Here is a 26,809-nt window from a genome sequence, read left to right as displayed (position 1 = left end):
CAACACTTATGGCTTCTGACTGGTTTATTCTGAACATTTCAGCACAGAGATTTTTGTGAGCATGGGGTTACCAAGGCATAGTTTTGACTTAATGGGCTGAACGATTCTGGCAACCGACAACAAATTTTTCATAAACCGACTGGTTGGTTGACTAATTACAGGAATCTTATTTGTTGCAAATATTTTTATAGGCACAGACATATAAAATTTATAGAAAACCTCACCCCCCTCTCTCTCAGACACACACACATACACACATTCCTTAATATGAATACATTTTGAAAACTTTCATTAGAAAGTTAAACAAAATTAAACAAGCTTTTACATGAATTGCCCCAAACTTTTAAGCCATAAACAATTTTCACCCAAAATGCTATAAACTCCCAAGACTAGCCACTCTATCTCCTTCTCAGATACTATTCCATGAGAAACTCACTGAATTCAACTTAATTTAGTAAGTATTTTTGGAGTGTCTATTTCATGCCTGACCACTACACTGGGGACCCAGGGTTGGATTTTGTAAGCACAGGACCTTGCCTTCATAAGGGTAATAGTCTAGACTCTAGGGCAGAAGTCAGCAAACTACAGCCTACAGGCCAAATTCAGCCCACCACTTGTTTTGATAAAGTTTTATTGGAATACAGCCACATCCATCAATGGCTGCTTTGAACCACAATGGCAGAGCTGAATAATTATGACAGGGAAATAAGGCCTGCAAAACCTGAAATATTTACTATCAGGCCCATTACAGATGATGTTTGCTGGCCCTTGGTCTTGAGCAATGGTTCTGAGTCCTAGCTGAAACTTAAAATCATCTGGGGAGATTTTCTAAAATACAATCAGAGCCCAGACTATCCTAAATCAATTAAGTCAGATCTTTGGGGTATAGAACCCTGAAATTTCTCTCTCAGGGGGAAAAAAATGGTTTACCCAGGTGATTCTGATACTGAGCCAGGATGGAGAAGCAAACTAGATTAAACAGACTTCATAGACATAATGGCAAAAGCAATCATGAGTGTTAAACAGGAAGTGAGCCACTTTCCAAGACAGCCACTGAATAACCCAGATGTTCTTAGCTTCTTCAGGAGGAGAGACAAATGTTCTCCACTGCTCCTAGATATTCTGCCTCAGTAGCATGAGTTGGCTCTAAGACACATGACTCCAGGGAGAACAGCCAAAATCAGAATGTTCTCTTGGAGAAGATAATCCAACATTTGTCTACCCATTTCTCCTCACCCTGGTAGCTAACTAAGTACATCACACCCTGAGGGAGGTTTAATATTATTTCAGTAGCTAAAACAGGTAAAAAGCCCTCCTCTGCCTGTAGAGAGGACCTGTTCAAATCAACACACAAAATTATTCATCAACAGCACCTAATCTGAGGGGTCCTGAAGGACACCAGTGTCTATCAAAATATATGAAGTTGGGAATCTCTGATCATCTCTTGGATGGGAACCGGGACCACTCTGGAAGCCTTCATTTGGGCTTGATTTCACTTGGACACTGAGTATATTGTCCAGGTAGTGGTGGAAAGGGCCAAACAGCAACTTAAATATACTAGGGCTCCTGCAAACCAGCCTCATCTGGAAGAACTTCAGAGTTTCCACTGAACCTGGGAGGCTTTCAGAGACTTGGAGAGAACCTCACATTCAGGCAATCTATATGGCCTTAGTTTTAATAAACAACTATGTGTTGATTAATCACCAACTGTGGATCCACAACTGCCTAGGCACTGAGTAATGCATAAATGCACTTTCCAAAGTATTTATAGTCCCTACACACACTCATAACACACAAACACACACATTTCACACATGCACCCAAGAAATGCTTGCATAACAGCAAAAGCAACTACATGATTATGTACCACAGAGTGCAATTCAGAGGTACAATCTTTTTCCACCAAGAGGCTGGGGTTGTAGGCCTTCTGTGAAGGAGAACAAACCTTGAAAACAGGACCATGGCCTGTTTGAAATGAAAAAATTCCACAACCACAGGGGAACAGCAAGGGGCTTCAGAATGACCTGATAGTACCTGTAAGGGAAGCAATACAGGAATTTATAAGCAACAACTTACAAATCAGATTTGTAATTTGTAAATCAGAACCTGGGGAAAGGAGAGACTTATGGACTAAGAAAAAAAATCCTCTAGGAGACAAGAGCACAGAGTTTCACACCAGACCAAAGAATTGAGAGGATCTTTCTTCTTTGACCTTCATCACCTTCTCAGATAAGGTCTTTGGGAGCTCAGAAGAAGAGTCTTGGGTGATCTGGAGACCACTCTAGAAAGGCTCTCTCATTTCATACTTTGCAAAGCATTTTCCTACCTGTTATCTCACTGTGCCTTCTTGGCAACTCCATGAATAAAAAATTATTAATTGCCTCCATTTAAAAAAAAATAGGTAAGTATAACTGACTTTCTAAGAGGTTAAGGGATTTTCCCAAGTCATAAGTTAGCAAATACTCAAACTGGAATCTTACTCCTGTTTTTAAAGTTCAAGATCAGTGTGGGATTTTTTTTTTTTAACTCCGTGACAGTGTTGGGAGATGAAGTGAAGACCTGCTCTCGTGTCATAAAAAATGTCAGCCTGATCCAGGGTTCTGTACAGGGCTTCCCCAGCCCTCAGGCCCGAGCTCTGAGTAACAATGCCATCTAATCATCAGAATTTCAAAGACAAAAGCCACAGCAACTCTTTATGATCACCGTGATAAATTAGGGCTCCGATCCTTTATATACACACTCAAGGACTGGAAGATGTTAACAGAAATAAATGAAAAATCCGTACATCACCCCAAGGCAAATTTTAGTTTGTTTCGTACAATCAAGTCATATTTCAGTACCTTGGCCTTTTGCTAAATCTTGGAAGAAAAACAGAAAGGAAGGAGGGAAGAAAAGAAATGGAAAAACTGATGCTGAAAAGGCAAAGCCCACTTTTTGACAACCTAGCTGGGTCGTGTTGAATGAAAGGGACACTGGCACATTTAAAAGGACCATTTAACTGGATTCCTTAGACTAGGTTTTGACAAGAAGCTTGAAGCAGGAATTTACTCTTTCTACTCATGGAACCTGGCTGTGAAAACTGTCTGCCTTAGCCAAGTTTTTTTGAGTTCAGAAGTCAGCTAGATTTCTGAGCTTATACCTCCAACAGCACAGCCAGCCCACACAAGTCCCTCACCCTGTTCTACAGACTAGAGCATGGGCTCCAAATCACAGGTGAAGAAGATCATCTGAGCGGGAGGAAGCTGGGTTGCAGTGGAATCTACAGCTGCTGAGAAAATCCAGCATCTTTTAAAGTCAGGAGGCAAGTGCTGTAACTCAGGTTCTGAGTTAGAAAAAGAAATGAGAATTGGGAGTCACTCAGCAGGGATGTCATATTAATGCAAGCATCTGAAACCCACCCAATCCTTCAAGTGGCAGTAAAAATGCTACCTCCCCTAGGGGCAGTCTCCCCTTATTCATTACTACTCCTGCCACTTCTTCTGTCTGTAGCTCATGCTGTCCTGTGTCAATCACGCACTTAGGGGCAGAGATGCAGGAAGGTGGGGCTGTCGTTTAAACTCTGTGTTTTCTACACCAGGGGTCAGTAATTGACGGTCCCTGGGCCCACTGCCTGTTTTTATGGCCCACAAGCTAAGAATGACTTTTACAATTTTAAATGGTTGAAAGAATCAGAGAAATAATAATGTTTTATAACCAAAAAAAATGATATGAAATTCAGTGTCCACAAATTTTAGTGGAACACAGATGCACCCATTTATTTACCTATGGTGGTTTTCACACCACAGCTCCAAGTTGAGTAGCTGCAACAGAAAACGGACTGCCCACAAAGCCTAAAATATTTACCACCTGGCTTTTTGCAGAAGGAACCTACTGATCCTTGGTCTAGACTATATCAAGAACTTAAGCAATGTTTGGGGTATAAGGGAAAGAAGGGAGTGTGAGGCAAGAAGGACGAGAGAAGAAGGCATGGGAAGGGAAAGGAGAAAAACTGATGTAAGAATTAAGAGTAATAAAGAAAGGAAATAAAGACAGTTAAAGAATTTGTTTAAGGAGTTAAAAGGGAGCAGAGGTCAGTCATTCAGGTTTTCATACGCCATTGGATGTAAGAATAGCTATTTATGTTCCCAGATTCAGAGGATCCATTGTGAGTATTAACACCAAATTGCTGGCTGCCCAAGAAGACATACCAGGAAATCAGTCAGGTGCCCAGCAGAAGTAGCTCAGAGCCAAGATCCCAGGACAGAGACAGTGTGAAGGGTTAAGTTTCCCAAGCTCTAGACAGTGGTCCATATTTCAGCCTTTTAACCATTCTTTTCACCCTTTCCTCCTTCTATGCTCAGCCCATTATACGCCATTCCCATGGAGGAAAATAGTCTCTGTTAGTTCTCCCGTTTACTCGACTTTCCAGGCTCATCACTTTACCTTTTGCACATTCCTATTTGGACACCTCAGCAACCTCTCAATGAATTTGTGTCACGGAAAGTTTCAAGTCTTACTGCAGGTCTTCTGGATTTTTGGATAACCCATCCACGCTTGGCTACTCTTTCCCCTCTGGGTTCTCTCAGGACTTCCCCTGCAGCACTTGGGATACCGGCTCAGCACCTGCCCTGCACTTAGGATGTTGCATTTAACACAATGACAGTTAAACACTGAGCCAGCTTTGAAGGAAGTTGTACAGCCAGTGCCTGCCTTTATATGTCCAAAATCTCACCAGGGCTATCCCAACTAGAGTCATCTTTTTATCTCCTCAGCATTTGTAATTATGTCCTCTCTTCTGATCCTCATTTATCTTATTTTCTCTTTTGTTAATTAATTCTTCCAGAGATTTATTGTTAGTGCTTCCAAATGATCAACTTTTGGCTTTGTTGATTTTCTCTATTGCATATTTATTTTCCAGTCTACTCATTTGTACTTTTATTCTTTCTTCATTATTTTTTCCTTCAATTTTGTTTGACTTTATACTGTTCTGCTCTTCTAACTCCTAAAATTGAATACTGAGTTAATTAATTTTGAGCTTTTCTTATTTTCTGATAGAAGTACATAAGTCTACAGCTTTCTGTATAGGTATTATATTACCCCATATAGGTATTAACTATACCCCCATATGTTTATGGAGGTATAGTTTATGTTTTGATACATAAACTACTACTATCCTGCAATTCTAAATATCTTGTGATTTCTCCTTTGATACATGACTTACCTGAATGTATTTGTCTCAATTTTCAAACATATAGGTTTTTTCTAGTTAGTCTATGCTATTGTTGTATAATGTAACTGCATTGTGGTCAAAGGGTGTGGTCTGGGTAGCTATGACCCTTTGAGATTGGCTGAGACCTGCTGTAGAGCTCAGTACAGAGTAGATGACCATACATGTTTCATGGGTCCTTGAAAGAATGTGTGTTCTGATGTTGTTGGCTGTAACGTTCTACATATGTCCATTAAATCACATTTGTCAATTCTGTTGTTTAAATCTTTGTAGCCTTATTAATATTTTCTCTCCCTGTTCTATGCATTACTAAAAGAAGTATGGTAAAACCCAAACACTATGGTAGGTTTATCTATTAGTCCTGCCCATTTTGTTGTGTGAATTGAAAAGATATGTTACCTCTTAGAGTTGTAATGTTTTCCTAGTGATCTGGATTTTTATCATTGTGTGATGACTCTCTTTAATAATGCTTTCATCCAAAATTAACATAGAAATCTCAGATTTGTTTTGATTAGAATTTGCATGGGGTATCCTTTTCTATCCTTTGTCTTTCAATATTTCTGTGTGCTTATGTTTTAATTTATAAAGATAATTTAGTTTAGTTTTTTAATCCAGTCTGGAACCATTGTTTTTTAATGGAAGAGTTCAGGTTACTTGCATTTATAATGTTTACTTTAATATTTAGGTTAATTTCAACAATATTGTATTCTATTTTCTTTTCTTTTCTTTTTTCTTTTTTAAAAGACAGTCTTGCTCTGTCACCCAGGCTGGCACTATCTCACCTCACTGCTGCAACCTCCACCTTCCGGGTTCAAGAAATTCTCCTGCCTCAGCCTCCCGAGTAGCTGGAACTACAGGTGCCCAACACCACGCCCCGCTAATTTTTGTATTTTAAGTAGAGACGGGGTTTCACCATGTTGGCCAGGCTGGTCTTGAACTCCTGACCTCAGGTGATCCACCCACCTCGGCTTCTGAAAGTGCTGGGATTACAGGTGTGAGCCACCACACCCGGCCTATATTCTATTTTCTATTCCCCTGTTATTGTCTGTTTCTCTTTTTAAATTTTCTTTACTTCCTTTCTTTTAGATTAAGTCTTTTATTTCTCATTCTGTTTTCCTTATTGTTTGGAAGGTTTATGCTATATGTTCTACATTTTCTCTGTCTGTGGTTATCCTAGCCACTTTTTTTTTTTTTTTAACATATGGGGGTCTTACTATGTTGCCCAGGCTGATCTCTAACTCCCGCCCTCAAGTGATCCTCCCACCTTGGCCTCCCTAGTAGCTGGGGACTATAGGCTAAAACCATTGTGCCCAGCAACCTAGCCATTTTAACATGCAGATGTAAATTATCAAAGTCCAAAGTTGGTTAATATTGTTACCTTTGTCCCAAGAATTTCAAAAACCTAGAATATTTTAACTTGGATCCTTTATCCAATTCTTAATTATTTTAGTTATATTTTATTTCATTAAAAGAAAAAACAAATAAGACATTTTTGTTTTTTTAAATACAGGCAGTGTTTGCTTAGTTTTGTCCACCTATTTACAGGGTTCTTTGCTTACGATTCATTCCTGTACCCCAAACTTCCATCTAGGATCATTTTCCTTTTACCTGAAGTTTATTCTTTGGAATAACTTTTGATGAGGATGTTTGTTTATTTGTTTTAAAATGTTCTTATTTAAACTTTATTCCTAAAGATTAGCAATAAAGGTTTTCTTTACATAATATCCAAATTGAGTTGTTTTCTTTCAGTACATATGCTATATTATTCCACTATATTTTATTGTTGCTCCCAAAATGTCTAAACACCATCTTTTGCAGGCAATGCGTCATTTTTCGCTGGCTGCTTTTAAGACTCTTTGTCTTTGATGTTTTGCATTTTTTAAAACCTAGGTGTGGATTTATTTTTATCTTACTTGATGTGTATTGGGTGGCTTGATTCTACGGATAAGTAATTCAGAAAACTTTCAATAATTGTGTACTTGATATACTGACTATTTTCCATTCTTCCTGTAATTACTGTCTGAATCTCTGATCTGACCTATGTTAAATCTTCTAACTCCATCTTCCATATCGCTTAACCTCTCTTATATACTCAGGTCTTTGTCTCTCTGGTCTGTATTCTCAGTTTGTTGTTATTGCTATTGTTGTAGACATCTCTTCCAGTTCACTAAATCTCTGTTTAGTTCTGTCTACCTTGCTCTTTAACCTATCCGCTGAGTTATTTCAATTATTCTATTTTTCTCTTTTAAAAATTCAATTTGACCTTTTCATTTGAAGAACTTTGGTCAATCTTTATGGTTTCTTGTTTCATTCTCATACTTTGAAGCTTTTCTTTTATGTTTAAATATATATTGATCATAGTTATTTTAAATTATATGTCTGATAATTTCAATAACTGCAGATTTTACAAGTCTGATTCTGCCTTCACTGTTTCCAACAGCCATTATTCATATTGCCTTGCTTCCTTGTATATTTTATTATTTTTGACTGAACTTAGTATTTTTTAACTTCATCTTTGGGAATTTTTAGGCACGGGTTACAGTTGTTTGTCTTCAGAGAAAGGAGGAAAGAAACCCAGCTTCTAAATAACCCAGAACCATTTTCAATTCAATTCCCCATTTGAACATTTTTTGGATTATATAGGTAGCATGAATTCTGACCTCAAACTCTCATGAGGGCTAGGTGTTAGTTATTTCTCATGTTCCCCCTTCAAACAGCAATGAAGGCAAATTTTTGTCCTTGCTATATTCTTTTGCATTGTTTCACCTTTATACTCCTAATGCGATCCCTGGGGATTCTACATTTATATGAGGAACCCCATCAGACTCCCTACCTTGTGGAAGACATGTCTTACTCCACCTTCTCATGCCCCCTTTCATCACTGCAGTAGAATCAATGTCATTAGGACTCACCAGAGACCCCAGTGCACAAGCAAACATTGGTGCTAATTTACCTGTCATATTTCCTACCCTCCTTTCTATTTGGTCTTTAAATATTTCTTTGTTTCATGCCATCTTTGTGAAACACAAAAAGTAAGTATTGTTTATATTTCATGTGACATTTTTTGTTGTTCCAATCAGAAGTATTGGTCAAGGTATTTAGTTTGCCACTCCACCAAAAACTTACAACTACTGTCCAATTGACACATAAGCTCTGGAGTGGAGCATTAATACATTCAACGCAGTGGAGACTCTGAGATGGTGAAGAAGTGAAGACTAGCATCTATATACTGACACATCTGAGCTACAAATGGTTCCACTCCAGTTTAACTCTGGAAAGAGGGTCGGATCTCTCATGCACTTTATCCTAAATCCAGTTTCCATTTCTCACTGCATAGGTTCCCTGAATCTGGCTACTTTCTTTCTTTAACTTGGGACTATGAAACTGGAATTATAGCTTCATTCTGAAGGCTAGTTTCAATATTTATCAGTTAATGGAAAACTCCTTCTCTTCCATTTATAAGTTAATGGAAAACTTATTGTCTTGTTCTTTTGTTTCATATCTTCACTCCCTGCTGAGGATTTGCTCTCCACGCATGTATTGGTCACCTGCTGTGTGTCAGGCATTATTCTTGCCCCTTAACAGAATCACAGATCCCCACAGGAATTTTTAAGAGCCTCCAAGAAATGAGAGCCTATCTCTATGACAGCATGACAATTTCATCTGGAATTTATGCATATCTGCAACTAGTATATCCAATCCCAGTATGATTCAAAGTGTGGTACACAAATGGGCAGTTGGGACCTGCATAACAACCTCTGAAGGTAGAAACCAATGATCGATAATCTGCATTTTGGCCAGGCATAGTGGCTCACACTTGTAATCCCAGAATTTTGGGAGGCCAAAGTGGGTGGATCACTTGCATCCAAGAGTTCGAGACCAGCCTGGCCGACGTGGTGAAACCCCGTCCCTACAAAAAATTAGCCGGGTGTGGTGTCACATGCCTGTAGTCCCAGCTGTCTGGGAGGCTGAGATGAGAGGATTGCTTGAGCCCTGGAGGTCAAGGCTGCAGTGAGCCACAATCATGCCACTGAACTCCAGCCTGGGTGACAGAGTGAGACCCTGTCTCAAAAAATAATAATGATCTTTTTTTTTAACAAGCTCTCTAGGTGACAATTAAACTCATAAAATGTTAGAGCTAGTGTTCTATCACACTATTATTTGATCTTTGCTTTATCTAACAATAAAGTCTGAGGTTCATTGATCCAGATTCCTGATTTTAAAAGAGACCACTAGGTTTTCAAACACCACTCAAAGAAGCACTAGCGTCAGCTCGCATACTTTCATGATACAGAAGAACTAACTGTGAAGAGATCGTAGATGCTACTAGGTACAGAGTATAGCATTCTAAATGTAATATATTATGTTTTCTGTTTTTTAGAAACTATTTGTAACAGCGCTGCTGGCAAGTTCTCCCTGTTTCCCCATCTTGCTATTTGGGCAAAACATAGCTAAGTTCCGTCAGTGAATGCAAGCTCCAACCAATCTGCTCACCTTGTGGCTGCAGAGGAAAAACAGACTAAAGAATTGCACAATCACTCAGCATAGGAGTCATCCCATAGCATCTTGGAGGGAGGAGATAGGGTAAGAAACAAAGTTCATGCCTGGAATGAGCTTAAGGCCACACAAAGAGAGAGAGGAGAAGTGAATTGAACTCAGAGGTTCCCAGATATGGTTGGAAATAGCCCCCCACAACAATCTGTTTAATTAAGTCCAAGACCAAAATCTCACTGGAAGGGAAGTAAAATGATGTAGTGAGAAGGAAAGGTTAGCCAAGGAAGAAAAAAACTTGTCAATCCAAAATTTACTTGCAAATCTTCTCCCCAAGAACCGTTAGGAGGAAAATCTACACACACTTGAGAGAAAGAATACACTCAATATGCACATGTCCTAATAATTTAATCTGCTTTTTTTTTCTATTTGTTGTATGTGCCACACCTTTGTAACACATAGATGTGTGCTTGACATGCTGAAATCACAGAGTACCTTCCCCAAATCATCTCAGGAAGAATTTGTGCCAAAAGACAAAATGGCAAAGACATTCCTGGATGGCTGCTTGTGCTGGAATTTGTTTTCACAACTAAAATAAGAACAGAGTTAATTTGGCTTTTGAGCTGATATGTAACTAAAATGATTAAAACAAAATTAGGAGTCAACATTATATTACAGAATCTTAGGAAATCAAGTCACTGGGCATGTTTATGGGCAAGAAACAAAAAAACTCTTTCTGGACACATTTGGGGAGAAGGAGGTTCTCAGCTTGCAATGCAACTTGGAAGCTAGATGGATTCTCCTTGACATTTCCAAAAGGAAATTAAGTATGGTGTTTCTGCTTCATTGCCACACTCAAACAGCATCAACACATTTGTGGCAGAATAGGAAGTGTCACCATTTTCCATCTCCGACACAGAACAGGACACAGAACACATTTCTTATATCTACTTTAGTCCCCAAACTTGTATTTCCTAGAAAAAATAAAAAGTATAAGGTTACCCAGGTTCAGTAAGGAAAAAAAGTCAAGTGACATAAGTAATTTCTGATTTCTATCATTTTAAAGAAAAAAATAAGATAAAGAAAGAAAAGGAAAAGAGGAGTCCCCTCATGCTTCTTATGGCAGGCAGAATAATGGGCCCCCCAAGATGTCCACATCTTAATCCCCAGGACATGTGAACATGTTATGTTGACACATGACACATGACATATGACAAAGGGGAATTCAGTTTGAGGATCAAATTAAAGTTGTTAATCAGCTGACTTTAAAATAGGGCCATTAATCTGGGTTACCTGGGTGAGTCCAATGGGTGAGATCCTTTTAACAAGGATCTTTGAAAGTGGAAAAGTAAGATGTGAATAGAGAAGTGAGAACCAGATAGATAGTAGCATGAGAAGGTCTGAAGCCCAGCGTTGCTGGCTTTGAAAATGGAGGAAGGGGTCATGAGCCAGCAAAATTGGACAATCTCCAGAAGGTGGAAAAAGCAAGGAAACAGGTTCTCCTTAAGAGCTTCCAAAAAGGAATGCACCCTGCTGACAACTTCATCTTAGCCCATGAGATTTTTCATGGACTTCCAGTCTATAGCATCATAAGATAAAAAAGTTGTGCTGTATGAAGCTACTGCATTTGTAATAATTTGTAATAATGGCAATAAAAAACTAATATACCCCCTCTCAAACACAGATTTGCCTTACTCCCCAAAAGTGATGACCCTAACTTCTAACACAATAGATTGATTTCACTTGTTTTGAACATTTGTTAAATGAAATAACACTGCATTATTTTGTGTCTGAATTTATTCTGTTTTTTGTAACTGTATAGTGTGTGTGTGTGTGTGTATATATATATATTACTTATTCTATTATTGTTGGACAAATCTGTGACTTTTATAAATAATAATGCTGGGGGCATATTTGTACATATCTTTTGGTGTAATGTGTTCACATTTCAATCGATACATACCTGGGAGTGCATTGGATAGATAGTAGGGTAAGCACAACTGGAGTGTGTCATGCCTAAGAATTTTTTCCAAAATATTCTTATAAGCAGGGTATGAATAAACAAATCAACTCTATTGTTGGCATGGTTAGTATTTTGCTTTGTTTGTGGTGGTTGTTACAGAAGTTCCATTCTGGTAGGCATGTAGTAGTGTTTTAAACTTGCACTTCTCCAATTACTAATGGTGGTCACTTTGTCTTACATTCTTGGGCATTTGCAGTTTCTTTTTTTGTGAAGGGCCTAACTCATTTGCCCATTTTTCTATTGGGATGTCTGTGCTTTTAACATTGATATATAGGAGCTCTTAATATAGTCTGGTTATCAATCTTTTGTTGGTTACATGTGTCGAAAATATCTTCTTCTACTCCTGCTTACATTTTTATTCTCTTTACACTATGTTTGGATAAGAAAAAGTTCTTAATTTAATGTAACCCAATCTATCTGTCATTTCCTAGATAGCAATTTTTGCATATTGTTCCAGAAATCTTTCCCCACCCAAAGTCATGAAGATATTCTATATGATCTCCTAGATGTTATTGTTTTGACTTTCATATTTAGACCCACAATCAACATAAACTTGATTTTCAAGTACATGTGAGGTAGAAGCCCAATTTCATTATGAGGATATGCAGTTGACACTGGACAGTCATTGAGAAAAGGCCTCATTTCCCCCATTGCGCCAAAGTGCTACTTTTAACAGAAATCAAATATCCATATAGGCATAGTTCTATTTCTTGACTCTTTTAGTCTAGGCACACACCAATACCACACTACCTTAGTAGCTGTAGTTTTATAATACGGCTTGTTGTTTGATAGAGTATGTCTTTCTACCTGCTTCTGCTTCAAGATTATCTTAGATATTCTTGGCCCCTCATGTTTTGATATAAATATTGGAATCAATTTTCCCATACCCACAAGATAATGTGCTCAAATCTTTGTTAAGATTGTATTGACTCTATAGATAAATTTGTAAAGAACTAACATAAACTTTTATTTATTGAGATCATCTTTAATTTTTGTCAATATTTTGCAATGTTTTGTGTAGTGGACAAGTAAACATTTTCTCAGCTTTATTAAAAGGAGCTTAATATTTTGATGATATTTTAATGTTGTATTTTTAATTTTATAACTTTTTTCAGGCACTTAAAAATATGTGTTGGTGCATTAATGTTGTATTGAATAGTCTTGCTAAATTCATTTTTTAATTCTAATAAATTATATATAAATATTTTAGGATTTTCTACGAACATAATTATGTTGCCTATAAATAATGAGAATATTATTTCTCCTTATGAACTTTGTATCTTCTATTTCTGTATGTTGCTTTTTGTGCTGGAAGGACTCCAGTACCATGTAGAACAGGACTGATGACAGCCAGCTTCCTTGTCTCATTCCCAATTTCAGAAGGAAAGCATTAATCATTAGACATTTAAAATGATAAATACTTCGTATTTTTCATAGCTATTCTATATCGTATTAAGAAAGTACATTCTGTTGATTTTATGCTAAGAATTCAATATGAATTGGTGTTGAATTTTCTGTACCTATGAAGAATATCACATGATTTCTCTGATATTCTGTTAATGTGGTAAATTACATTGATAAGTCAAGAATTCATATTTTCATTTCAAGGGTAAATATTACATAAAATGCTACACACAAAGTGATATAATACCATTAAAGCAACTGCTAAAATAATATAGCAAAATGAATAGTTAATAGTTATAGTAACAAGTCAACAAAGGAGATAAAATTGAATCAGAAACGGACTCATGTAATACAAAAAAAGAAAGAGAAAGGAAACAAAGAATAGATAAGAAAAATAGAAAATAGATTTTCTTGGGCAGGCCAACTATATCATAATCATATTAAATGTAAATAGTTTAATGCTCATAATTAAAAGGCAGAGATTGTCAGATTCAATAAGAAAGAAGACTCAACTATGAGCTAACAACAAGAAACTCATTTCAAATATAAAGATATAAATATGTTAAAAGAGAAAAGACAGAAAGAATATATTCTGTGTTACCACTAATCAAAAGAAAGAAAGCATATCTACATTAATATCAGACAATATGGATTTCAGAGCAAATAATGTTACCATAGATTCAAGAGGGTCATTTCAAAATGATGAAGAGGTAAATTCAATATGAGAACATAATAATCTTAAATATCTGCACATTTAATAACAGAACTTCAAAATACCAAAAGCAAAATCTTATAGAGAAAAGGAGAAATAGACAAAATAAGTATTATTTTCAAAAACATAAACCCTTTTTGTCAATAACTGAAAGAAAAACTAGACAGAAAATCCATTAGTATAAAGTAGAACAGAACAACGCAATCAACCAATTTGATCTAATTAACATTTATACAACAGCTTCCTAACAACAGCAGAACACATTCTTTTCAAAATCACATGGAATATCACTCAACAAACTAGGGAGAGAGGAGAACTACTTTAACATAAAAAGACTGTATATGAAAAACTTACAAGTAATATTATACTTCATGGTAAAAGATTGGAAGCTTTTTCTCTAAAATCAGAATCAAGAAAACAAAATCTTGCTTTCACCACTGCTATACATTAGTAGTGGAAATCTTCGACAGAGCAATTAGGCAATAATAATAATAATAGGCATCCAAAATGGAGAGGAGAAAGGAAAATTACTTCTGTTTCTCAGACAACTGATCTTATATACAGAAAACTCTAAAGCTTCCACACACAAAAATTGTTAGAAATAAAAAACAAATTTTACATGTTGCAGGATATAAAATCATCACTCAAAATTTAGTTTCCTTTCTATATACTTACAATGTATAACCTAAAAGGAATTTTTTAAATTCCATTTACAATAGTATCAAAAAGAACAAGATACTTAAGAATAAATTTAACCAAAGAGGTAAAAGACTTTTACACTACAAACTACAAAATGTTGCTGAAAAATGAAAGACCCAAATAAATGGAGACATCTGTGTTCATGAATTGGAAGACTTACTATTTTTAAGAAGTCAGGCCAGGCACGGTGGCTCACGCCTGTAATCCCAGCACTTTGGGAGGGCAAGGCCGGTGGATCATGAGGTCAGGAGATCGAGGCCATTCTGGCTAACACGGTGAAACCCCGTCGCTACTAAAAATACAAAAAATTAGCCGGTCTTGGTGGCAGGCGCCTGTAGTCCCAGCTACAGGAGAATGGCGTGAACCTAGGAGATGGAGTTTGCAGTGAGCCGAGATCACGCCACTGCACTCCAGCATGGGTGACAGAGCCAGACTCTGTCTCAAAAAAAAAAAAGAAGTCAACACTACCAAAGTAATCCACAAATTTAATGCAATCCCTAGCAAAATCCCAGTGGCATTTTTTGAAGAAATGTAAAAATCCACCCTAAAATTTACACGTTATCTCAATGACCTTAACTATCCTAAATAATCTTGTAAAAGAAGGACAAAGTTGAAGTATCCCAATTTCTAATTTCAAACCCTAAGCTGCAATAATCAGAATAGTGTGGTATTGCCATAAAACAAACATATAGACCAACAAACATATAGACCAACAAACATATAAAACAAACATATAGATCAACAAACACATAGACCAACAGAACAGAGAACCCAGAAATAACCCTTGCAGATATAGCCAAATGATTTTGACAAGATTGCAAAGACGATTCAATAGGGAAAAAAAAAAAAAAAAAAAAAAAAAGTCTTTTCAACAAATGATGCTGGGAAAACTGAACATCCACTTGCAAAATAATGAAGTTGGGCTCTTACTGTACACCATCCACAAAATTTAACTCAAAATGGATCAAACTTAAACATAAGACCTAAAACTATAAAATGCTAAGAAAAATATAAGGAAAAAGCTTCATGACATTGGGTTTAACATGGATTTCCTGAATATGACAACAAAACCACAGGCAACACAAGTGAAAATAGAACAACTGGACTATATCAAAATTAAAAACTTCTGTGCATTAAAGGACACAATCAACAAAGTAAAAAGGAAACCTGTGAAATGGGAGAAAATACGTGCAAACCATGTATCTAATAAGAAGATCATATGTCAAATATGTAAAGAATTCCTTCAATGCAACAACAAATATAACCCAGTTTTAAAATGGGCAAAGGACTTGAATAGACATTTTTTCAAATGTGATAAACAAACAGCCAGAAAGCATATGAAAAGATGCTCAACATATCTAATCATTAGGAAAAAATCAAATCAAATCAAAACCATGATGAGATATCACCTCATATTCATTAGGATGGCTACTATTTTTTTTAAAAGGCAGAAAATAACAAGTGTTGGTGAGGACGTGAAGAAATTAAAATCCGTGCTGGTAAAAATGTGAAACACACAGCTCCTATGGAAAGCAATATGGTAGTTCATCAAATATTAAAAATAGAATTACCATACAGTTCAGAAATTCCACTCCTGTCTATATATCAAAAAAAAATCAAAAGAACGATTTCAAAGAAATATTTGTACATCCATATTCATTTCACCACTATGCAAAATAGCCAGGAGGTAGAACCAACCTATGTACCCATGAAAAGAGGAATTCATAAATAAAATGTGTTATCTATCTACACACGTGCACACACAATGTGATATATATGGAATATTACTTAATATATTCAATTATAACATATATGGAATATTATTCAGCTTTTAAAAAGGAAGGAAATTCTTACACATGCTGAAATATCATTGAAGCCTGAGGACATTATGCTGAGAGAAATAAGCCAGAACGAAAAGATGAATATTGCGTGATTCTATTTATATGAGGCATTCGTAAAAAACCAGAAAGTAGAATAGTTGTTACCAGAAGCTGGGGTAGATGGAGATGGAGAGCTGTTTGATGGGCATAAAGTTCGTTTTACAAGATGAAAAATTCTGGAGATATGTTTCACAACCATGTGAATTTTCTTAACATACTGAACTGTACACTTAGAAATGATTTAGATGGTAAATGTTATGTTTTTTACCATGGTAATAAAAAAAGAAGCACAGGGAACATTTACCAAAATAGACCATATTCTGGGCTATAAAACAAGTCTTAGTAATATAAAATGACTCAAATAATTTGTGAGATGAGAACCTGAAAATTTCTTTGGGGAAAGTTTTAAGTGACAGATTAAATGTCCTCAATTATACTTTTCTTATAATTTTAATAAATTATTTCCTTAGAATTTGTTCATTGAAATTTCAAAATTTGGGGCATAAAATTTTCTCTAATATCCTCTTGATAATTCTTCATATCTTTATTATATCTTCTTGTTCATTCCTGATATGTACCTACCTGTCTTTTTCTTAATCATCCTGACTTATGCTTTATCAATTGTCAGTCTTTCAGAGAACTAACTTTGGCTTTATTGAATTTCTTTACTGTATATTTGCATTCTATTTAATTAATTTTTCCTCTTTTTATTATTTCTTTTCTCCTCCATTTCGAGGTTAATTTGATGATATGTTTTTAATGTCCTGATATGAATAATTACACGGTCATTTTCAGCCTTTTTTTCTTTTCCTACATGTTTTATTTACGACGTATTTCTTTCTAATTATCTCTTTACCTGCATTTCTGAAGTTTTGGGATGTTTTATTTTTCTTATTTTGTTCAAAATATCTTTTAATTTTTATTGTGATTATTTTTAACATAATAATTATAAGAAGTCTATTACTTAATTCCAAGCACTTGGAGATTTTCAAGTTCTCTATTTGCTTTGACTTCTAGTTTAATTTCACTCTAGTTAGAAAATAAATTCTGTATAATTTCAAGTTTTTGAGAATTTGTCTTTACTTGCTTTATGGGCCATTGTAACTATACATGTAAAAGTCATTAAAATAGTTAATTTTATATTATGTATATCATACCACAGTAAAAAAAATACACTATTGGATACTGTGTTCTCTTTGTCTTTTAAGTTAATTTAGTTAATAATATTGTTTAGAGGTTTTATATCCTAACTAACTTCTTGTCTGTGTGTTCTATCGGTTCCTGAGAGATACATGTTAAATCCTCTTAGTCCGATTATGAACTTCTCTATTTCTCCTTTGGATGGTTCTATATCTACTTGAAGCTCTTTGTAGATAGCTATAAATTTAGACTTGTTACATCTTCCCAGTGAATTGACTTTTTTGTCATTATATGTCCATTTTCATCTCTAATAACAACACTTTTTGTTTTAAAGCTTCTTTCATATTAGCATAGCTATACCAGCTTTCTTTCAGTATTTTTCTCTCCTTTTCTTTTCAGTCTTTCTATATCCATACATTGATTTTGCATTTCTACAGGCGGCATATAGTTGGGTTTGGTTTTGTATTTAGTCTGAGGGCTTACATTTTTAATTTGTGCATTTAATCTATATACATTTAGTGCAATTACTAATATATTTGAATAGCTCTATTATCTTCCTACTTACTCCTCTTACTCCTTCCTACAACTGTTCTGGTTTTCTATACTTTTTTTTTTTTTTTTTTTTTTTTTTTGAGACAGAGTCTCGCTCTGTCGCCCAGGCTGGAGCGCAGTGGCGCGATCTCGGCTCACTGCAAGCTCTGCCTCGCGGGTTCACGCCATTCTCCTGCCTCAGCCTCCTGAGTAGGTGGGACTACAGGTGCCCGCCACCAAGCCCAGCTAATTTTTTTTTTTTTTTTTTTTTTTTTGTATTTTTAGTAGTGATGGCGTTTCACCGTGCTAGCCAGGATGGTCTCGTTTTCCTGGCCTCGTGATCCACCCGCCTCAGCCTCCCAAAGTGCTGGGATTACAGGTGTGAGCCACTGTGCCCAGCCGGTTTTCTATACTTTTTATATCATTTTCTAGCCTTTTTTTGGATTGATTAAATGTAGTTATTTATTATATTCTCCTTCTATTATGTTATTATGTGTCCTTTTAATGTAAGTATGTGTATTTTATTTAGGGCTACCTAGAGATAAAGGTATACTTATAAAGTCTGTCTAATGAAAATTAACACTTTCATTGTTACTGTACAATTCAAGAACCTCAAGACGCTTTAATTCCATTAACTCTCTCAATTTATATGCTATTGTCATAGTGTATTTTAATTCTATATATGTATTCTTCCCCACATGACATTATTATTATTTATATAGTTAAAACTTATTTATATTTTTCTACATACTTATTTTTCTCATTTCTCGTATGTTCTCAATCTTCAATCTAAAATGGCTATAGAATGCCCTTCATACTTTCTTTTAGTATAAGTCTGCCACTGATAAATCCTCTCAGTTTTTTCTTATCTGGAAATGTTATTGTTTTGCCTTGATTTGGGGGATATGTTCGATGAGTATAAAATTTTAATTTGCCATTTTTTTCAATGGTTTGACTATACCATTCATTAACTCCCAGCCTCCACTGTTATTGTTAAAAAGTTAGCTGTTAGTCTTGTTGCTCTTTCCTCTCTGGCCACTCTTAAGATTTTCTGATTGTCGTTGGCTTTCAGCAGTTTAACATTATACACAACTGCTTTGTGTTTATTCTACTCTAGGTTCAGAGTGTTTCTTTAATATATGGCTTGATATATTTATTCAGTTTAGGGAAACTCTTGGCCATTATCTATTAGAACACTGCTTTTACCTAATTCTCACTTTCCTATCCTGCTAGGCTTCAAATTATACGTATATTGGAACTTTTTCTCTATTATTTTTTTTTCTATTGTTTTTTTCTTCTTTTAAACTCAAGGTTCATTTTAAATATTTTATTCTGACCTATATTGCTGTTCACTTAGTCTCCCTTCAACTCTCTATTCATTGTTAATCCACCCACTAAATTCTTAATTTCCCTTTTATTTTTCAGTTCTAAAATATTTATTAGAGTGTTTGGTTTATCCTCCAAAATTCTCAATCTTTGATTCCCCTAAACATATTAAACATATTAAAATCTCATGATTATTTAAAAATTCGTGTCTAATAACTCCCTTCTCTGGATTCCCTCTGATCTGGTTATATTTTATGTTGCTTCTCTTAAATTTTTAACATGATCTTATATTTTTATATGACTTTTTTGTTTGATACAGAACATTGCAAACAGAAAACTGATATAGTCATTTCAGAATTAGGAGTATAAAATTATCCTCCAGAAAGAAGTTACATTTGCTTTTGAAAAATGGCCAGCACCACTAGCATTCCAGGTCACTCTCTTCCAATAGGAGATTAAGATAATTTGAAACTGGGGCTTCCATTTCTGCACGTCAGTATAAAATCAGTTTACTTTTACTCCAACTGAAAGCTTGTTGTGTTACCAGAGTTCTTACTCCTTCATAGTCGCTCAACTCCAAATTCCCCCTTAGCCATATGAGACTCAAGAGTCACGCCCAGGCTCTCCTCTAAGCAACCTCTTCCAGGGTACTAGTAGATGCTCCTGGGGAATGCTGCTCCAAATGCTGGACTGACCTGTCTAGATATCATTCTTCTCCAGATCTTGGCCCTGTTAGTGTGAATGATCTTGTTAGCTCTACTATGTCCTTCAATAAATGTTTGTCACACTTTTTATTCTAACTTTTCTAGTTGTTTTAAGTGAGATGTTTGTCCAAATTATTTAGTCCTTCACTGAAGAAAATAAAACTTGCACAAAAAAGTTTTTAATTTATCAATAACAGTCAATTTATTAATTAAATTTTCCTCATCTCACTCAAGCAATTTGACAGTGTCACCCTGAAATATTTCTGTTCCTCAGTCATCCATTCTTCCACTACAACATCAAAGACAGAATCCAGGTCTAGGAGAAAAGATTTAAAGATTGTAAAATTGATAACATTTACATTTGTCAGCAACCTCACATACTTGTTTAATTTCATGTCATGTAACAATTTTATGGCATGCCATGCTTTAGGCATGAAGACACTTAAGCTCTAAGGATGGAATCAATTTCCAAGGCTTCAAAACTATGGCAGAACAAAAGTCTCTCTAACTTCATGCTTGGACCCTATTTCATTAGATAACAGCTAGAAGTTCCTGAAGGGATGCTGACTACCTAGGTTGGAGCATGGTGAGGAGGTAGAAACAAAAAGCATCATCCTCTCAAAGTGAGGACCATAAAACCTGTGAAAGCAGCTATCTAGAAGAACAGAAGAGAACTTTATCAATGAAATAATTTTTTAAAAAAACAGCAGAAAACATCATCCAGCCTCTCTCTTTCTGCACATGGCTAAAGAGTTTCAAGGGCTGCCTGATGAGTCATTTTACCAATACAACTAATTGAATATCTAAGAATCTTTCTTTTCTTAAAGAGCCAGATCCTATCACACTACAAGATGACTCATGCTTAGAAGTAAATCATAGAGAACCTTGATCTTATAAGATTAAGATCCTTTGAATGGTCCAGGCTCTTTGCTTAAATAAGATTCTATTTCCAAATCTCTTTATAATTCAGTTCTTTGGCTACTTACAACATGCCAGACACTGTGATGGGAATATAACACAAACCAAAATGATAAAATCTCTTTTTCTATGGAGTTTACAGTCTAGAGAAGGGGACAGGCTTTAGTCTCAAACTACCACATAATTGGTGTGTAGGTGAATATTTAAAAATCAGCTTCCTCCCATGGGGAGGAAAGAGGCTCTGATTTGTAGCGTTTGCCTATTTCTTAATCTAACTACTCCCAGGATGACTGATTTTAGGCTCTCAGGGTGATGTCACTAAATATGGAGTTGGGAAGAGATTCACACAATTGGCTCTCAAAAGACAATATGAGCCAATCCCAGTGCACCACTGAATATAATAAATGGAAAATGTAATATATGCTCTAAAACAAAAGAGCCCCATTCTACAAGATACATAACAAAGAAACCAGATTTATTCTACATGGTTACAACAGGCATCTTTGAAGAAGTGATGCTTGTTCTGATATCAGAAATATGAGTGGATGTTAACCAGGCAAGGAATGGACATGAAGTTGAAGAGCTGGGCAGTAGAGCATGGCCCGTGCACTTTTGCCATGAATGGGCTGGAAAGGGAAAGCATCAGGTGAGCAGCTGAGAGGCTCATCTCCATTCTAGTGTATTTTCTGCATTCTCGATTCCTCAGTTTCCTACCACTGGCAAAAGCTGGAGGATGCTTAAACCCACTGGGGGAAATGCACTTGAAAAGACTTGCAAAAAAGTTCCATAAGTTATAGGAACACAATCCTGGGGCTAGCAGGCTCCATTGCCAACATATGCATCAAGTAGGCTGATGGCACCAAACAAGAATGCGGATTTCAAGGAGCCTGGCAGCTTTGCTCAGCTATTCTCAGCCACTGATAGAGCTATCTCCCTGAAGTTTGAAATGTATTTCCATATTAAACTTTTAAAAGATGAGGGAAAAAATGGTACAAATTGAGAGAGGGAGGGAGAAGAGAAGAGAAAATGATTGCACATTGAAATAAATGTGCTACTTAAGAAAATTATAAGTGCCTAAAAACAGGAGTTTATAATGAAAGTGCCTTCTCAAGCATAACTAGAGCATCACTATTCTGATGCTAAAATACAATAAACTGTCCTATTAAATCTAAGGAGTTAGATTTAATAAGATGGGTAGTATATTAAATAAATGCCAACTGATTATTAAAGATCTTTTTATTGAGGATTTACAACTATGTCATCAAATAACTGAGCAGTATTCAGGTATAATAAGACCCTTATGAGAAACTTAATTTAAAGTAGTGCAAAGAACCAAAAACACTATTACAAACAGACCATGAAAACCTGAAAAATAGAGAAGTTAAGAGGCAAAAAACATCCCATCAAATTATTGTCAATAGTGGGGACAGAGGCAGTGAGGGAGGACAAAATATCATTTACATATGAGTCAACTAAATAGCTATTCAAAAGCACGATAGCATGACAGAATGGTACATGAGGTGTGTAGATGTGCTCTCCCCTAGGAGCGGAACATACTTTTCTTTTTTCCTTTGGAAAGAAAATTAACTTTTTAATACGAATTTTCAGTGGTAAAGAAACCTTTGAGTTTCTTAGAAAGTAGGTTTTGCAAACCAAAGTGAGTACCAAGAACAAGGGGCTTTGTGTCTTTCCCTACCCGGACCTGGAAAGCTACTGAAGGGCTGGAGGGAGGAAAGGGAGAAGGCAAGGGGGAGGGAGAGTGAGAGGAGAGAAAGAAAGAGAAAAGGAGCAGGAGAATAGGGCGGGAGAGAGAAGCGGTGAGGAGAGGTTTAGGGAAGAAAAGATACTTGCCTAAGAGTCAGAAAACTGACTTCTTTTCCTGGGCTTATCTCTCGCACACTGTGCAACATAGAACGTGTTATTCCAAATGTCTAGGCTTCATCAGTTTTCTCACGTGTAAAATTAAAGTGTTAGGCTACAATACCTCTAAATTCCCTTTGAGTTCTATAATTCTTTGTTTTATTCTCAAACCTAATCCTTGCATCTTCTGGTGATATTCTTTGGAGTGTAAGAAAAACCTTTTAAAGTAATAAAACCCCCTTAGAGTATGAGAGATAGAGACCAAGATAAAGATGGAGGGAGAGAGAGGGAGAGACAGGATGAAGAGGAGGAAGAGGAGAACGAGGAGGAGGAAGATAGTTTCCGGGATAATAGTTATACAATCTTGTTTTATGAGGTCCTTTATGATTTTTTTGAATCCCTCTCATAGCTGTCATTTCACAGCTTCCTTGTTTGGTAGGCAAGGAGAGGATTATTAGTTTCATTGCATAGATGAGGCAGCTGAGCTCAGGACCCTCAAGGTGCCTTACCCACAAGGGGGCTGGTTGAAGGTAAAGGACAGACTGCTTCACAACTCAGTGCTAGCTTGGTGGGCGGCTGGGGTGGGTGCCTTATGCACACATGCAGGACACACCAGATACACAAATGTTCCAAGACAAGGAGGCCTAGAAATGTGACTTGGGCAAGACAGATGAGTACACAGCTTCCCAACCTAACTGTCACTTGCCTTTGGCCCACAACAGGCAAAGAGGACACTGTAGAGAGTAAGCAAAAAAAGGACCCAAAAAAATGCACTATTGACAAATGACTCCACTTGTAGTCCAGATTTCGGACACCTTGTCCTTAGTCACAAGTGACATCTAATTTGTCCCTAAAAAAACTAGCCTTTACATCTTTGTTACTTGAGGCTTTAGGTTAAGACATGTGTATGTCCCTCATAAATCTGATCTCCTTTAGGGCCTGTCCACAGACCCCCAGTTGCCACCCAGGAGCAAAACAGCACTTTCTTTTCTTCCCAGAAGGCTTCAGTGGGAGTAAAGAAATTATCTTAAAAATATACAAAGCAATCCCTAAGCATCTGTAGGAAAGTAGTCACCTGAGCTAGGGACCAAATGGGGAATAGAAAGGCACCGAAAGAAAATCAAGGAAAAAGGGAAAGCATATATTTCTATCTCCCCTTCTCCAGTGCATTTGGCTGGCCGGGATCACAGTGCTTCTATACTGTAGAGGGACATCCGTCAACACTAATCAATACATGTGGTGTTAGTCATGGATGATAAATTTGAAAGGGATTATAACTGTAAACAGTGATCAATAGAGACTTGCTGCAGGAGACAGAGAGGAAAAAACAACCTGAAAATGTTACACGGTTAATAAAATAAGGGGGGAGGGTCAGTCTTAAACAAAACTCCGAGAGACCTACAGTGTTCTTAGTTCCTGAGAGGTGGGATGGAAGGGGAAGTGGATGAATAATCCTCCCCCAGAATTTTCCACAAGGCAATTGCTACTAAAAGGGTGCATTATTAATTTACAGCCTACTTGCTGATACTTCGGGTTGGAAGGCACATTCTCCATTAGCATTTGGTTGAAGATGTGTTTCTGGATCCAAGCTGGCACACTGAAAGCCCCCAGAGTATAGCTTGCCCTTTCCCCACACCACCTCCTTCCCTCCTGCCTCTCCTCCCCTCCTCTGATTTCACCGCAGGCACATGACTGAGCAGTGCATTCACAAGCATGACATCCCTCTCTGCAAACAAATATATACCGAATCCAAGCAAAAAGGAAAAAAAATGCAGGGAGCCTCGGCTGCTCACCCATAGATGAATGGAACTATCCGTCTTGTCACCAGGGGTCGGAGCGAGAGGTTACTCTGAGTCTATACCTTAGCTTCTCTGCTGACGTTTGCAAGCAACTTCCTTAAAAATAAAACAAAATAAAGACTAAAAAAAAAGAATCCTGCCACATCAAGCAGTTAGCCGGTCCCTCCAGAACCCTTCGAAGATCGTGTCTTCTCACCACCTTTGGAGCCACAGCTCCAGGCCTGACATATACATTTTTTTCCTGCTGACCTTTTAGTGTCCTTTCTGCCAGAGTGTGTAAACCATAAGCTGATATATGAAGGCAATTTTTAGTGGTGCCACTTGTATCTGAGTGATTGCACACACTTTACGTTTCTGGCCTGCTACCCCCTCCACCTTTCGAAGATCTCTCTATTTTCTTTTAAGGAAACTGCAGCAAAGGTGAAAGCGAGTTTAACTGCTTCAAGACTTTGATGGCCAGAAGCACCTGTTTGGGGGATTTGTAACTGACCAAGGCCCACCTTCAAAGCTAGAATGTTTCTTTGCTGCTCTAGGGATCAGCAGGACAGCAGTGATGGGGGTGGAGGTGAGGAGGTTACTTGGCATTTCTCCACCAGCCCCCAATCCCCAACCACAACCAAAGCTGACATATATCAAAGCCCCAAGCATTGTTGAAGACTTAGAGGACACAGAGTCATTTTCTCCATAAATTCTGAGAGCCGGGGACCCTGGAGACTTTCACAGTCAGAGTTTCAGAGCAGAGAGATGGGAGTAGAGGGGTGAGGGCCATTAAGTCAGACAAGATACTCAGCTAGCAGAGTCACAAAGTTCCCAAACTCTTCCACCCTGCCACTGTCCTGCCATCCCTTCAAAAGCCAAGGCTGCTGTTTTCCTTCAGGGTAGCTGCAGTTTCCGTCCTGCTAGATGCCAGGATGTGTCTGTGCCCTGGAAGGGATACTGTAAGAACCCACAGAGGCAGGCATCATTTTCTCTTATTATTCCAAGCTGGGATGGATGCTGAAGAAAAATTGTAGCACCCACCACCACCACCAGACAGGGTGTGCTCTTATTCTTGCAGTAGTTCACAAGGTACCAGGCATCAAAGCCTGAAAGGGAGCAAGAGGTGGGCAAGACAGCCAGAGGAACCTCCTGCTGAAGGAGGAAGTATTTGAAAACAGTTGGTCTGGGTTCAATGAAGCTCCATCTTGACTGATCTACTAATATCCTCCATGCAGGGCAGTAGTAATGTGTGAAATCTGCCAGGGGAATGTGGTTCTTAGAGGACAAGCCTCAAGACCACACCCACCCACATGCCATAAGGCCCTTCTGTTGCCAGCCTTGAAGGATCAGGGTTTCCTTTCATTAAGAGACCCAGTGAGGCCCTTTCCCTGGAGCATAACTCAAAAACACTCAACAAGAATGTCCTACCCACCTCCTCTGGATCCTGGGTGACTCCCAACTACTAGGCAACACTGTTTGGGGACTGAGTGTCTATGAACCTAGTAAAAACGACTCTTGAGGGGCCTTCACTGGGATCCTCACCTGCCATCTGTGGGTAGTTAGTAGTTTACTACTGGTAATCTAAGATGTTCTAAATGTTTTTAACATATTTAATCAAATTCTGGTTTACTTTTCTCACTCAATGTATAGTCATGTGTTGCTAAATAAAAGGAATGCATTCTGAGATACATCACTACATGACTTCATCACTGTGTGGACATCATAGAGTGAACTTACATGAACCTGGGTGGTACAGCCTACTACACACCGGGCTATATGGCTACGAACCTATACCGCATGCTACTGTTCTGAATACTGCAAGAACATTGTAACACAATAGTAAGTAGTTGCATATCTAAACATAGAAAAAGTACAGTGACAATATGCTATACAAGATTTTTTTTAAATGGTATACCTGTATAGGGCACTTACCAGTGAATGGAGCTTGGAGGACTGAAAGTTTCTCTGGGTGAGTTAGTGAGTGAGTACTCAGTGAATGTGAAGGCCTAGGACATTATGCATAACTGTACATTTTTCAACACTGCACACTTAGGCTATACTCAATTTATTTAAAATGTTTTTCATTAATTATAAAATAACCCTAGCTTTCTGTAACTTTTTTTACTTCATAAAACTT

At 37.1% G+C, this 26,809-nt stretch overlaps 1 long non-coding RNA gene across 1 annotated transcript in view; it reads right to left on the bottom strand.

The window, feature by feature from the left end:
* LOC126933626 (uncharacterized) overlaps positions 1–26,809 on the bottom strand; it is a 289,350-nt gene that overhangs the window by 198,134 nt on the left and 64,407 nt on the right. Inside the window, exon 2 of the long non-coding RNA XR_007718687.1 lies at positions 24,688–24,789. This is a non-coding gene — a long non-coding RNA (uncharacterized LOC126933626). The remainder of the gene's footprint in view (positions 1–24,687; positions 24,790–26,809) is intronic.

The sequence above is a fragment of the Macaca thibetana genome, chromosome 13, assembly GCF_024542745.1.
Source record: "Macaca thibetana thibetana isolate TM-01 chromosome 13, ASM2454274v1, whole genome shotgun sequence".
NCBI lineage: Eukaryota > Metazoa > Chordata > Mammalia > Primates > Cercopithecidae > Macaca > Macaca thibetana.
The sequence above is the reverse complement of the archived record's forward strand: the minus strand, read 5'-3'. Positions and strand labels throughout refer to the sequence as shown.